We start from the raw sequence: 12,720 nt of genomic DNA, 5'->3' as shown, positions 1-12,720 counted from the left end.
GGGGAAAATCTATACGGTAGGCATAGCACAGGTAAGACCAATTAGGCCGCCTAGGCCTAGATGGCCTGGCCGTCTAATTGCTAGGCCTACATCGGAATATAGCTTTTAGATAGCCTAAATCGTAGCTAGAAGAAATATCGTCATTTTCAGTTCATGCAGCGGGAAATCCCCGGGTATAGTCCCACCTCCCAAATTCGGGCAAATTTCACGTACAAGGGGGGTGGGATTATACCCGGGGAACTACGGTATAAACAAAAGAATGGAAGTCCTTGATTGTAGTGGTCTCTATAATGGAATACATTATTTAAATAAAAAACTAATGTAAATGTTTAATTTTAATTTTCTATAATTGAAAAAAAAACCAGAATTAGATCAGTTTCTCTCCAATTTTTTATGGCTAATTATTATGTTGATATAAAGTTTACCACATATATTTAGTTTTGAAACGAACAGTTTAGTTTCTCCACGTTGACCCGTATTTAATAGTTATCATATTTTGAAACACCCTCATAATTAATGGACTCTACTAATGTTGATCTGCTGCAAAGAACAACAGATCGTACACAACACATCGCGCACGAGGTTGTTGAGGCGGTGTTTTTTGGTTTTACTGTACAGTACTACGATCCGATTACAAACTTGTTAAATGATTTCAAAGGCATGGATTCGCCAAGCAAGTAGGCCTATACGTTTAAAAAAAAAACCAAAAAAAAACCTAATATTTTCGTAAGCTCTTTTGTTCAAACTTGTTGTAGCGATAATCCACTCGTTCCGACATGCACGCTAGGCCTCTAGCCGGGTCTCTAGCCTTGGCCTACCTCGATTGATAGCTGGTATCACAATCCGATCAAAGATCACTCAGCGTATAATGTTAAAAACCACGTTTGTTGAATAAAAGACATAAGTTTCTTTTTATCTAGATTTCATTATAAATCATGTGTATAATCTAAACACTAAGAAATAAAATTGAATAAACAATACGGATATTAAAAAAAATTCTTATTTGTTTTGTTTCCCGAGGTGAGACTCGATCTCGGTACCTTGAATGCTATAGACACGAGCACAGACCACCGAGCCATACACAACTGTCTATAAGTTGAAAAAAAGATTCCTCATACATATGTACTATGCAGTAACCACTTTGGTGCAGATAGATTATTACATACTGCAATGAATTATAATTGTTTACTATGATGACATCTTTAAAATGTTTACAAAATGATGCACTGTCAAAGTATACAATTAACTTTAATATATGAGCAATTTCGAGTTGAAAAGTGAATCAAATATGATGATATATTAATGTAAGGTTGTAAAACAGAAATCGGCCAAAAAGAGTGCACATGCAAAAATCTGCGCACTCATGGCAATTTTTTTAACGCTTAAAATTGCCTGAAACGTACTCTAATTTCATTGAAAATAAATGTTGACAACTTCGAAAATTGTAAGCGTGCGTACGTATGCGTTATATGCGCTACGCACGTAATTGTATTGCCATATGATGGAATATGACTTGAAATTTATGAGTACCAAATTTGGTTTAATTATGATTCATGCTTGTGAAGATATGATTACAAACGTGATATCGTTAAATCGTTATAGTCCTTTCATCCATTTTAATCCTGCCATTTTAATAAATAAGTTGATTAAGTTAGACAAGATTCCTTTCATAATTGAGTGCATCAAGAGTTTCTTATGTAATCGAACACAGAAGGTATAATTTGGTAACTATCATTCCTAACATTGGATCACCCAAGGAAGTGTTTTAAGCCCCCTTTTATTATACTGTAACCAATCAATAACATACATTACAGTACTTAAAATATGCTGATGACACCGGGATAGTTGGCCTATTAAAGCCCCATTCCCTACGTTTTTTAGATCTAATTTAAGATCACAAACTATATTTAATGTAAAAATAATACTATATGGTCCTATTGCGATAACTTTTTTCGTCTTTAAACGGTTAAAAATGTGAAAAATAAGTCGATTTTAATAATTATAGCGGCCCGCTATAAATCCCAAAATGCATTGCGCGCGGATTGATATTTTTGTTTTTCACCTGTAATTCGCCCACTTTTCGATCGATCGTGAGGCCAAAACAAATGGAAGACTCCTAACTTTTCAGCGAAAATACCGGGTTTTCCCCAATTTGTATCAACGGAGTCTGGCAAAAATAGAAAGACAATTAATGCAGCAACTATACAACGTCAGGCTAGGTATATAGCTCGCGTACGATGTTCGTACGTTACCGATGTTTACCAGCTAGGCCTACAAAACTAAGCCTAGCTAGGCTAGGCCTAAGACCGTCCACGAGAGGTCGATCGCCGCGAGCTACTTAGGTAGTGCATTGTTTCTCACTTTTTATCATAATTTACCATAAAACGTACATTTAAGACAAGAAATGACATGGTTTAATGTTTTTAAAGTGATATATATGTATAATTTTCCAAAAAACGTCCAAAATTGCAGGGAAGGGGTCTTTAAAGGTTAGAGTTAGGTCATGTTTATACAACACCCTAAATTTGAACACGGCTTTAATTTTTAGCGTGTTGTTCGGACCGAGGTCAACCCACCTTAACGTTTGCTGTTATACTAGAAATCACGATACCGTGTTGTACCGGAAGTTTCATCAACACGCAGTGCATGCTAGGATAAAAGGTCAAATCGTTGATCGCTTGAATTGAATTGTTGGCTGGGTTGTCAACAAATCATCGTCGCCTCCTCGCTGTCCGATGTATTCGCGCGGTTTTTACCGTTTTCATTATTGTATTCGTTCACGTTTGCATTGTTGTTTATTTTGTTCTCGGTTCATTTAAATTAATAAAAGTTATTTTAAGGGTTTCATTGTTTCATCTATACACTATGGAAGAAGATGCCATTTTTGCGATGTTATTTTTTATTCTGTTTGGAGTGGGAAACGATAGTCTATAGAGGCCTACTACCACTACGAGTTGGCCCTACCAGGCTAGGCGTAAGACGTGGTAGGAGGATGATTGCTGGCAGCGAAGCAGCAATAAATGGGCCCAATCTTGTTAGACGTCGCATGACATGATTGATATTACGACCTGTTTTAACGAGAGGTCAAAATATACCCTGAGGACACTTCCAACACAGTAACGGCGACCGAGAATCCACCAAATTTTAGGATTCAGCCAAGTAGCCTTTTTTGCAATTAAAATCTCATTACACGGAATCTCTTTGTTGTTATACAACACACTTCTCGTAGGCGTGTAGAATATGCGTGTAATAGCGTGTTGTATAAACGCGCCCTTAGTGAAATAGAATCATGATGACATTGATACTTTATCTAATTGGTGAATGTAAATGGTTTCCTGTTAATTTAAAAGAAAACAAAAGAAACAATAATGGATTTTCGAAAGAATTTCACTCTTCTGGCCCCCTAAAAATGATTATTCAGGAAATCGAATCTGTTGAAAGCTACAAATATCTAGGTGCGATTCGTATAAAAAGCTGGCCAGATCAGGATCAAACCTTAATTTGGTTGACCTACAGGTATCTATATATAAATTTACGTAAGGGCAAAATTCGGTAAATCGCACCTTACTTTTAGAATTTTTACTCAATGGTATATAAAGTTGGTTCGTACTTTCGGTACTGATTTTAACCACCTGATGTAACCCTGTTTACTAATTAAATTATGTTAGATAATTAGTTATTGACGATTAAAACGAATTTAGGTTCAACGATTTGCCCCAAATAGGGGTGTTTTCCGATCGTGATATACACTGTCTAATGGATGTCCATCTTGAAAAATACCCGCCACAAAAATGCGAGGAGGCTTCGCATTTTCCTATCTCCTCCTACGATAATTGTTTTTAATAGCTGAAAACCCGTTGAACAGCTCGAGTACAGTATCATAATGTTGAAGACAGGCCGATTTTCTTAAAAAAATACTATTTTGATAGATTTAATATACGTTTATACAAATGTATTGATTTGCAATGAATGGAACATTCCAATCTCTGTGTCGTTCCACAAGTGTCTATTCCCTCAGGCGTCGTAAAGGAAAGTACTCTATACTCATAACAGAAATTCGATCCATTTTTTTTCAATCTGTGCTGCAGAGGTTGAATATAATTTTTTTTAGACGGATAATGGTTTCAGTCGCCGTATAGTATGTACAAATCTTTATTATTGCAGTTAAACCACCCATATCATCACCCTTCCCTCTCACTGGCATGAGTAGCGTTGTAAAGACATAGTAGTACGGGGCGCCGTATGGGACATTGCTAATTTTGTCGAAATATTACAATTTTGTCTACACATAATTAATTTTGTCAATACAAAATTCATTTTGTTCAACACAAAATTTATTCTGTGTGGACAAAATTAATTTTGTCTTGACAAACTTCATTTTGTCTCGACAAAATTAATTCTGTGTGGACAAAATTAATTCTGTGTAGACAAAATTAATTCTGTGTGGACAAAATTCATTTTGTGGCGACAAAATGTATTCTGTGTAGACAAAAATTATTCTGTGTAGACAAAATTCATTCTGTGTAGACAAAATTCATTCTGTGTAGACAAAATTCATTTCAGTCTAATATGGAACTTGAATACTTTGCGTCGAGTATAAGTACAGTTTATACTGATGTATAACGCGTAGCCCTATATGCCTACCAATTTTGGTAATAAATATTAAAGAGGGTTGAAGATTTATATCGATACCGATAATATTGATTAAGAAAATGACAACACTATTTACGATAACATCTGATAAGTTGAGTAGTAATGAAATGATTTTAGTTAATACATTTATTTTAATATAATAGTTAGTATAGGCCTATTTATTCTCATGGGAATTGCGTCGTCTATAGGCCTACCAAGTTTATTTGATAGGAATACTAAATTGCTAATAGGCCTAACTCAAGGGAACAAAACTATGAAATATCTCTTAAGACATATATTAATTGTCTCTAATTGGAATAATAGAGATATCTTTATTGAAAAGATATCTTGGTTATAAACAGGGATATATCTCTATTGGAACCTAAGATCTATGTAAACTAACTACATCTATTAAAAACTAAGATATTTTAGTTGCCTAAATAAATGACAGTTTGGTACGCCATAGATTATGATATTGCAAATTGTCGTTAAAAAGTTAAATTTAATTTTACTCTCGGTTGCATATTATTATATATTTACACCCTCGAAAGATATAATTCAACTTTGACCAAATAGTTATATGGGTGTTCACACAACTTACATATGGCGCCTCTCAAGTATCCATTCCCATGGCAGTGTATATAATCTTTCCACCTTCTCCATGGTTGATTTTATTTATTATACATTGCTAATTGCAAATAATTGTTTATAGGTTTACATTGTTCTTTGTACTTTTAATGTACGTATTCAGCTTTGGCTGGCTTGATAAGATTGATGTTAAATAAAAATGCATTTCCACTAATAAAATATGGAGTTGTATCGAGAGAGTATCGTAATTTCGGGCAGAATGGTTTTCGGTCTGGAAAGGTCATTTACACTGTCTGGGGTGTTGATATTTATACATCGAATGTTTTATGGGCAATCAGTCCTGTAACCTAGCCAACGTAGGCTACCTGGCCTACTTACTACTGTAGGTTAAAGGTTATTAGGTTTCGCAGGGTGGATGACTGTTATATAAAACTAACGTGAGCAATCTTTTGTAGTCAGTTCTTTAAATGTTTTTTTTTCAAAAAAAATTATTTACCTGAAAAAAATGTAATTTAAAGCAAAAAATGGTCAAATTGTCTGGAAGCCAATGAGTTTTTGGGTAATTTAACTGTTTATTTTGTCTTTTTATAGGTGAAATAATTTTTCCCCGTTCTTTTTTTTTATGGAAGTGAACAACTTCATTAAAACTGCATAATGGCCTTAGTGGGGAACCTAATGTAATTCCGTGAGATTTTAATGCTCAAGTTGAGTTCTTGGCAGTTTTGGAATCCTTGGGACCAGCAGAATTCATTGCAACTGGGGGCCAATTTTTTCCGACCCTATTTTGGCCGCCATCTTGGATTTCAAAATGGCCCCCATTTTTTACTAAAAACTGATAGTAGCTCCTATTTTAAACCACGTACAAACGTAATTTGTGTGATAAATCTTACAATATTATGATAAATCAGTCCAATGGTACAATTTATAATAATAGCATATGGCAGCCATATTGAATTCCAAGATGGCCGCCATTAAAAACGTATATAATGTATGCATTTTATAGTCAGGGTCCTCGTGTATTTCCGTAGGATTTTAATGCCCAAAGTGAGATTTCACTTCTTTAATATGGTGGTAGGATACCAAAAATGCTAGGTAACCAATTTTCACGATCCCGTAACCATGGTAACAGCCCCAAGATCAAAATGGCGCCCAATTGGCCCTATCTCCGTATCCCTTTGGTCTATCAACAAGATATTGGTATCAAAATACTCGGAGCGTATATATTTATATTCACTGTAATGGAACATTTTGACGAAATGTAATAGGAAATGCTATTTTTCTGCACTATTGACCTTTGACCTTGACTTGCATTGTATCTAAAAAACGGCTGGTCATTGAAATTTAAAAATGGTCTCAAATTGCTGAGACCATACATATTTATATTTATTGTAATGCAACATTTTGTTAGAAAATGACCGGAAGTAAAGTTATTGACCTTTGACCTAATAAACATGAACTTGATGTATACAATAATCGGCAATTATTTGTGGTAGGTATTAAACAATGGATTTATACATATTATTATCATTTGAATAGCTAATTTCTAATTCACATAATGAACCAGCTTGGCTTGATGTAGATGACTAAATAACAGAGAATAAAAGAATGTAATTAATTTGAATGTAAAGAAAAAAAATCTGTATTTAAATAGTGCTCTTTTCCCGGATCAGGCTCTAGAGGAACAGAAGGAACATAGTTAAAATGGGTTGGTGGTCTTGTTGGCGGCATTACTCAAAATGAGGAAATCGAACTGGATTTCCCATCGAACTCACTCTTTAACACAAAACACACAAATCCTTCAAGATTTTATCAAAATACATTCATAACAAAATCAACACCTTTTTTAAACATTGTCTTAGTAATAATTTCAAATGAAGTCAAGAAATATATCTTAAACAGAGATGATAAAAAAAGAGTTAAAGCTTTTTGAAGTTTGTGAGCAAAGTCTGGTTGTGGACTCCTTGAAAAAAATGAAACTAAACACATTTAGTAGCTTGAAGAGAACATAAAATGCTGTAAACATCCAAAACCTCTTGGTCCCTTCTAACAATCTCACTCTATCTAATCTAAAATGATTCCTTGGCTTGGCGATAACTACAAAATGGCAGTCAATGTTAGCATTGGAAGATTACTTCTTATATCGAAACATCAAAGAAGGAACGTCTAATCAAGCAACTGAACCAAGCATACAAATTATCATCTACGACCACGTAATAATGTATGGCCGGCAGGCAGCAGTTCAATGTATTAGAAACCTATATATATGAAATTGTTTCAAGAAAAACAAGCATTATGAAATAAAATGGAAAGGTACAAAGTTTAAGAATCAACCACTCTCACTCCTTTGACTGTCTTAATGGAAAGAATGGGACGAGGATGCTGACACAATAAATACATGGTATTGATTGATTAATATTTATAAAATATATAAAAACTAAGTATGTGAATTAGAAATTAGAGATTCAAATGATAATAATACGTATAAACCCATTGTTTAATACCTACCACAAATAATTACCGATACATTCTCAAATAGATAAATGCTTATTGTATACATCAAGTTCATGTTTATTAGGTCAAAGGTCAATAACTTTACTACCGGTCATTTTCTAACAAAATGTTGCATTACAATAAATATAAATATGTATGGTCTCAGCAATTTGAGACCATTTTAAAATTTCAATGACCAGCCGTTTTTTAGATACAATGCAAATCAAGGTCAAAGGTCAATAGTGCAGAAAAATAGTATTTCCTATTACATTTCGTCAAAATGTTCCATTACAGTGAATATAAATATATACGCTCCGAGTATTTTGATACCAATATCTTGTTGATAGACCAAAGGGATACGGAGATAGGGCCAATTGGGCGCCATTTTGATCTTGGGGCTGTTACCATGGTTACGGGATCGTGAAAATTGGTTACCTAGCATTTTTGGTATCCTACCACCATATTAAAGAAGTGAAATCTCACTTTGGGCATTAAAATCCTACGGAAATACACGAGGACCCTGACTATGAAATGCATACATTATATACGTTTTTAATGGCGGCCATCTTGGAATTCAATATGGCTGCCATATGCTATTGTTATAAATTTTACCATTGGACTGATTTATCATAATATTGTAAGATTTATCACACAAATTACGTTCGTACGTGGTTTAAAATAGGAGCTACTATCAGTTTTGAGTAAAAAATGGGGGCCATTTTGAAATCCAAGATGGCGGCCAAAATAGGGTCGGAAAAAATTGGCCCCCAGTTGCAATGAATTCTACTGGTCCCAAGGATTCCAAAACTGCCAAGAACTCAACTTGAGCATTAAAATCTCACGGAACTGATTTTTGGAACATTAGGTTCCCCACTACCTATTCAAAGTCCGATTTTAAAAATCTTTATTTTTCATGATTTTGGGAGACAATACATCTTTAATTTTAAAATAAAGTATATACATTTTATAAGAATAATAAATAATATTTTAAACGACAAAATTTTAAATAGCCCCATTACTACAATTTTACTTAAGTATAATAAGCAGGGCTCTATAAAAACCATTTTCCGATTTTTTAATATAGAATACATTATAATAATAATTATTACTGACGACGTAGATATTAAATTGTCAAAGTATGAATACTGATCATATCTGATATTTTCAGGGGTCCCTGATATTATAAAATAGATTAATATGATAGCAATAGAGACGGAGGCATGCTCAGCCATAATAACTGAACCAATAACAAATGTCAAAGATTCGCGCGCTGTCATCATTTATAGCTTCACCCTGTCTTGCCCTTTTCACGTTTAAACTCCGCCTTCTAATTTAAATGTTAAAACCGAGCCTACTCAAGCGTGGGACAAAATGTTTTAAAAAACGTTTTGTCCCACGCTTGAGTAGGCTAGGCTAACAAAATTCATTTTGTCGCGACAAAATGAATTTTGTCTACACAGAATTTTCGTTACAGAATGAATTTTGTCGCCACAAAATGATTTTTGTCGTTACAGAATGAATTTTGTCTACACAAAATTAATTTTGTCTACACAGAATGACTTTTGTTTACACAGAATTAATTTTGTCGAGACAAAATGAATTTTGTCCACACAGAATACATTTTGTCAACACAAAATGAATTTTGTCAATACAAAATGAATTTTGTGTTGACAAAATGAATTTTGTATTGACAAAATTAATTATGTGTAGACAAAATTGTAATATTTCGACAAAATTAGCAATGTCCCAAACGGCGCCCCGTATTATAGAGCTTGATATGCCTACGGTGCATCATAAACGCAAAACAACTTTGGTGGGTAGGGTAGAAACCAACTTAAGTATGACTTGGCTCTAAGAAACAATTGAAAACCATTAGGCCTACTAATTCAGTTGAGTTAGATAACTTAATATTTATTGACGATTAAATCGACTTTATGATTTTCCCCGAATAGAGGTGGTTTTCACAAATTGTTTTACATTATATAAACATACACGTCGTAGTGATGTATCGTTACATGTACTGCTATTTCAATCTACTAGGACAGTGATACTGATAGTTTCAACAAAGTATTACATCGCAATGTTTTACTGTGTTTAGTGGTATATTATTTTTAAAACATGAAAACAATTAATATTTTGTTACTAAATGGATAAAGAATATATTTAAAAATTGTTCCTCTTTGCACCCATCCTCTTCCCCATCCCTCAACCCTAATGTTACATTATTATTTCAAAACACAAATTAACTTTGTTTAAATTTGACAATTGGTCTCATTTTTTGACAAGTTTCTCTTTCGGAAGTAATTCCCAGGGTGCTAATTTTTGTTGAGTACATAAATCAGTGTATATGTATTCGTTCCTGTGTAAACGACATGTATTATTGTACGTACATTTGAAATCGTCAGTTTTTTAACGCTGAAATTATTATGTATTCGAGAACCATCTGTGGGCACGACCTAGATGGTACGCGAGCGAAGCGAGCGTACCATCTAGTCTTATATAAATTTACGTTAGGGCAAAATTCGGTAAATCGCGCCTTACTTTTAGAATTTTTACTCGATGGTATGTAAAGTTGGTTCGTACTTTCGGTACTGATTTTAACCACCTGATATAACCCTGTTTACTAATTAAATTGAGTTAGATAATTAGTTATTGACGATTAAAACGAATTTAGGTTCAACGATTTGCCCCAGATAGGGGTGTTTTCCGATCGTGGTAGGCCTATACACTGTCTAATGGATGTCCGTCTTGAAAAATACCCGCCACAAAAATGCGAGGAGGCTTCGCATTTTCCTATCTCCTCCTATGATAATTGTTTTTAATAGCTGAAAACCGGTTGAACAGCTCGAGTACAGTATCATAATGTTGAAGACAGGCCGATTTTCTTAAAAAAATACTATTTTGATAGATTTAATATACGTTTATACAAATGTATTGATTTGCGATGAATGGAACATTCCAATCTCTGTGTCGTTCCACAAGTGTCTATTCCCTCAGGCGTCGTAAAGGAAAGTACTGTATACTCATAACAGAAATTCGATCCATTTTTTTTTTCAATCTGTGCTGCAGAGGTTGGATATAATTTTTTTTAAACGGATAATGAGCTTTTTCAGTCGCCGTAATTTAATATTTATTACCGATTAAATCAAATTTATGATTTGCCCCGAATAGAGGTGGTTTTCACAAATTGTTTAACATTATATATAAACATACGTCGTAGTGTATCGTTACATGTACTGTACTATTTCATTCGACTACGACGGTGATAGTTTCAACAAAGTATTACATCGCAATGTTTTACTGTGTTTAGTAGTATATTATTTGTAAAACATGTTAATTAATATTTCATTACAAAATAAAGAATATATTTAAAAATTGTTCCTCTTTGCACCCATCCTCTTCCCCATCTCTCAACCATAATGTTACATACAAAACACAAATTAAGTTTGTTTAAATTTGACTTACACAATTGGTCTCATTTTGTGACAACTTTCTCTTTCCGAAGTAATTCCCAGTGTGCTAATTTTAGTTGAGTACATAAATCACAGTGTCTATTTAATCGTTCCTGTAAACGACATATATTGTCCTGCATTATTGTACATTTGAAATCGCCAGTTTTTTAACGCTGAAATTACTGTGTATTCGAGAACCATCTGTGGGCACGACCTAGATGGTACGCGAGCGAAGCGAGCGTACCATCTAGTCCAACAAAATTATAGTTACTGAGGCTACGAAAATATGTGAAGATTCAAATCATCCTTTAAATGAATACTATGATAAATTGAGATAAAAAAGACTTAACTTGCTGAGATCATGCAATAGTCAGAAAAAGAGATATTTTAATTCATTTTATAGTACTGTATTCCATCAGATATTTTAAAAATATATTTTCCTATTGGAGGAGGAAATAAAGTGAAATTGAAATTGTAGTAGCAGCATATATATTTGTATACATTATCAAGATATTTTTTGTTATCAAAAAAATTGGGAGAAATTGTGCTTTGTTGAAAGCAGGTGTGTTTTTAACCTATGTTTTATATTCGTGCAGTAGAACAAATTGATTAACAATAACATGGATATTAATATTAATTATGGTATAAAACCTGAAAAATTCAATTCAAAATTCCAAAACTTTTATTGTCCAATATTCATTAAAAAAATTAGGTTTGACAATGACATACTATATGTACAAAACACAAAAAAAAAATATATAAATGGAATAGGTTGATTAGGTCTATAAGTCTCTATTGCACATCTTGTTATATGTTATAATTGAGCTGTGTACAGGATAAATAACAGAGGAGACAGAACGCAGCCCTAGGGTGAACCTGTGTTAATGGTTACAGAGTTGTTGATGTAGAATTTACAAATTTAAGTTGCTGATCTATTAGTTACAAAATTCTTAATCCAGAGAATGATAGATGGGTTTAAAAGGTTCATATTAATAAGTTTAGAGAGAGTGATATGAGGTTGTAAAGTGTTAAAAGCCGAACTGAAGTCAATGACAAGGAGATGTTTAAAAATGTTGTTTCTTGTCGAGATGTTTGTATGAATAAGTGTGGCTGTTATGTAGCATCTTCTGTTCCTCCTGTATGCAAACTGCATTGGGTCCACCAACTGATATGTCTTATGAATAAGTGTGGCTGTTATGTAGCATCTTCTGTTCCTCCTGTATGCAAACTGCATTGGGTCCACCAACTGATATGTCTTTAAATGCTTTAATGTGATTACTAACTAATTTCTCCAGGCATTTCATAACAATTGATGTTAGGGCAATAGGCCTGTAATCATTAAGTGTTTTCACACTACTTCTTTTAGGAATGAGTACAATCTGGGAGTGTTTCCAAATAGTTGCTGGTATAGCATATTTTCTTAGGGAACGTTGAAACAATTTTTAAAAAAAATAACCCAATTGAGCAGCACACTCTTTTAGTAGTTTACTACTTGAGTTGTCTGGGCCAGCCGCTTTATTAGCTTTAATATTCTTTAAAAGTTTTACAATATCAGATT

General features: G+C 33.6%; 1 protein-coding gene across 1 annotated transcript in view; it reads left to right on the top strand.

Annotated features, from left to right (window-relative positions):
• Nucleotides 1-12,720, top strand: part of LOC140059582 (F-box and leucine-rich repeat protein 13-like) — a 61,495-nt gene that overhangs the window by 32,874 nt on the left and 15,901 nt on the right. The window lies entirely within an intron of this gene.

Source organism: Antedon mediterranea, chromosome 9 (assembly GCF_964355755.1).
Source record: "Antedon mediterranea chromosome 9, ecAntMedi1.1, whole genome shotgun sequence".
NCBI classification, from domain to species: Eukaryota; Metazoa; Echinodermata; class Crinoidea; order Comatulida; family Antedonidae; genus Antedon; species Antedon mediterranea.
This window is presented reverse-complemented; position numbering and strand designations above follow the sequence as displayed.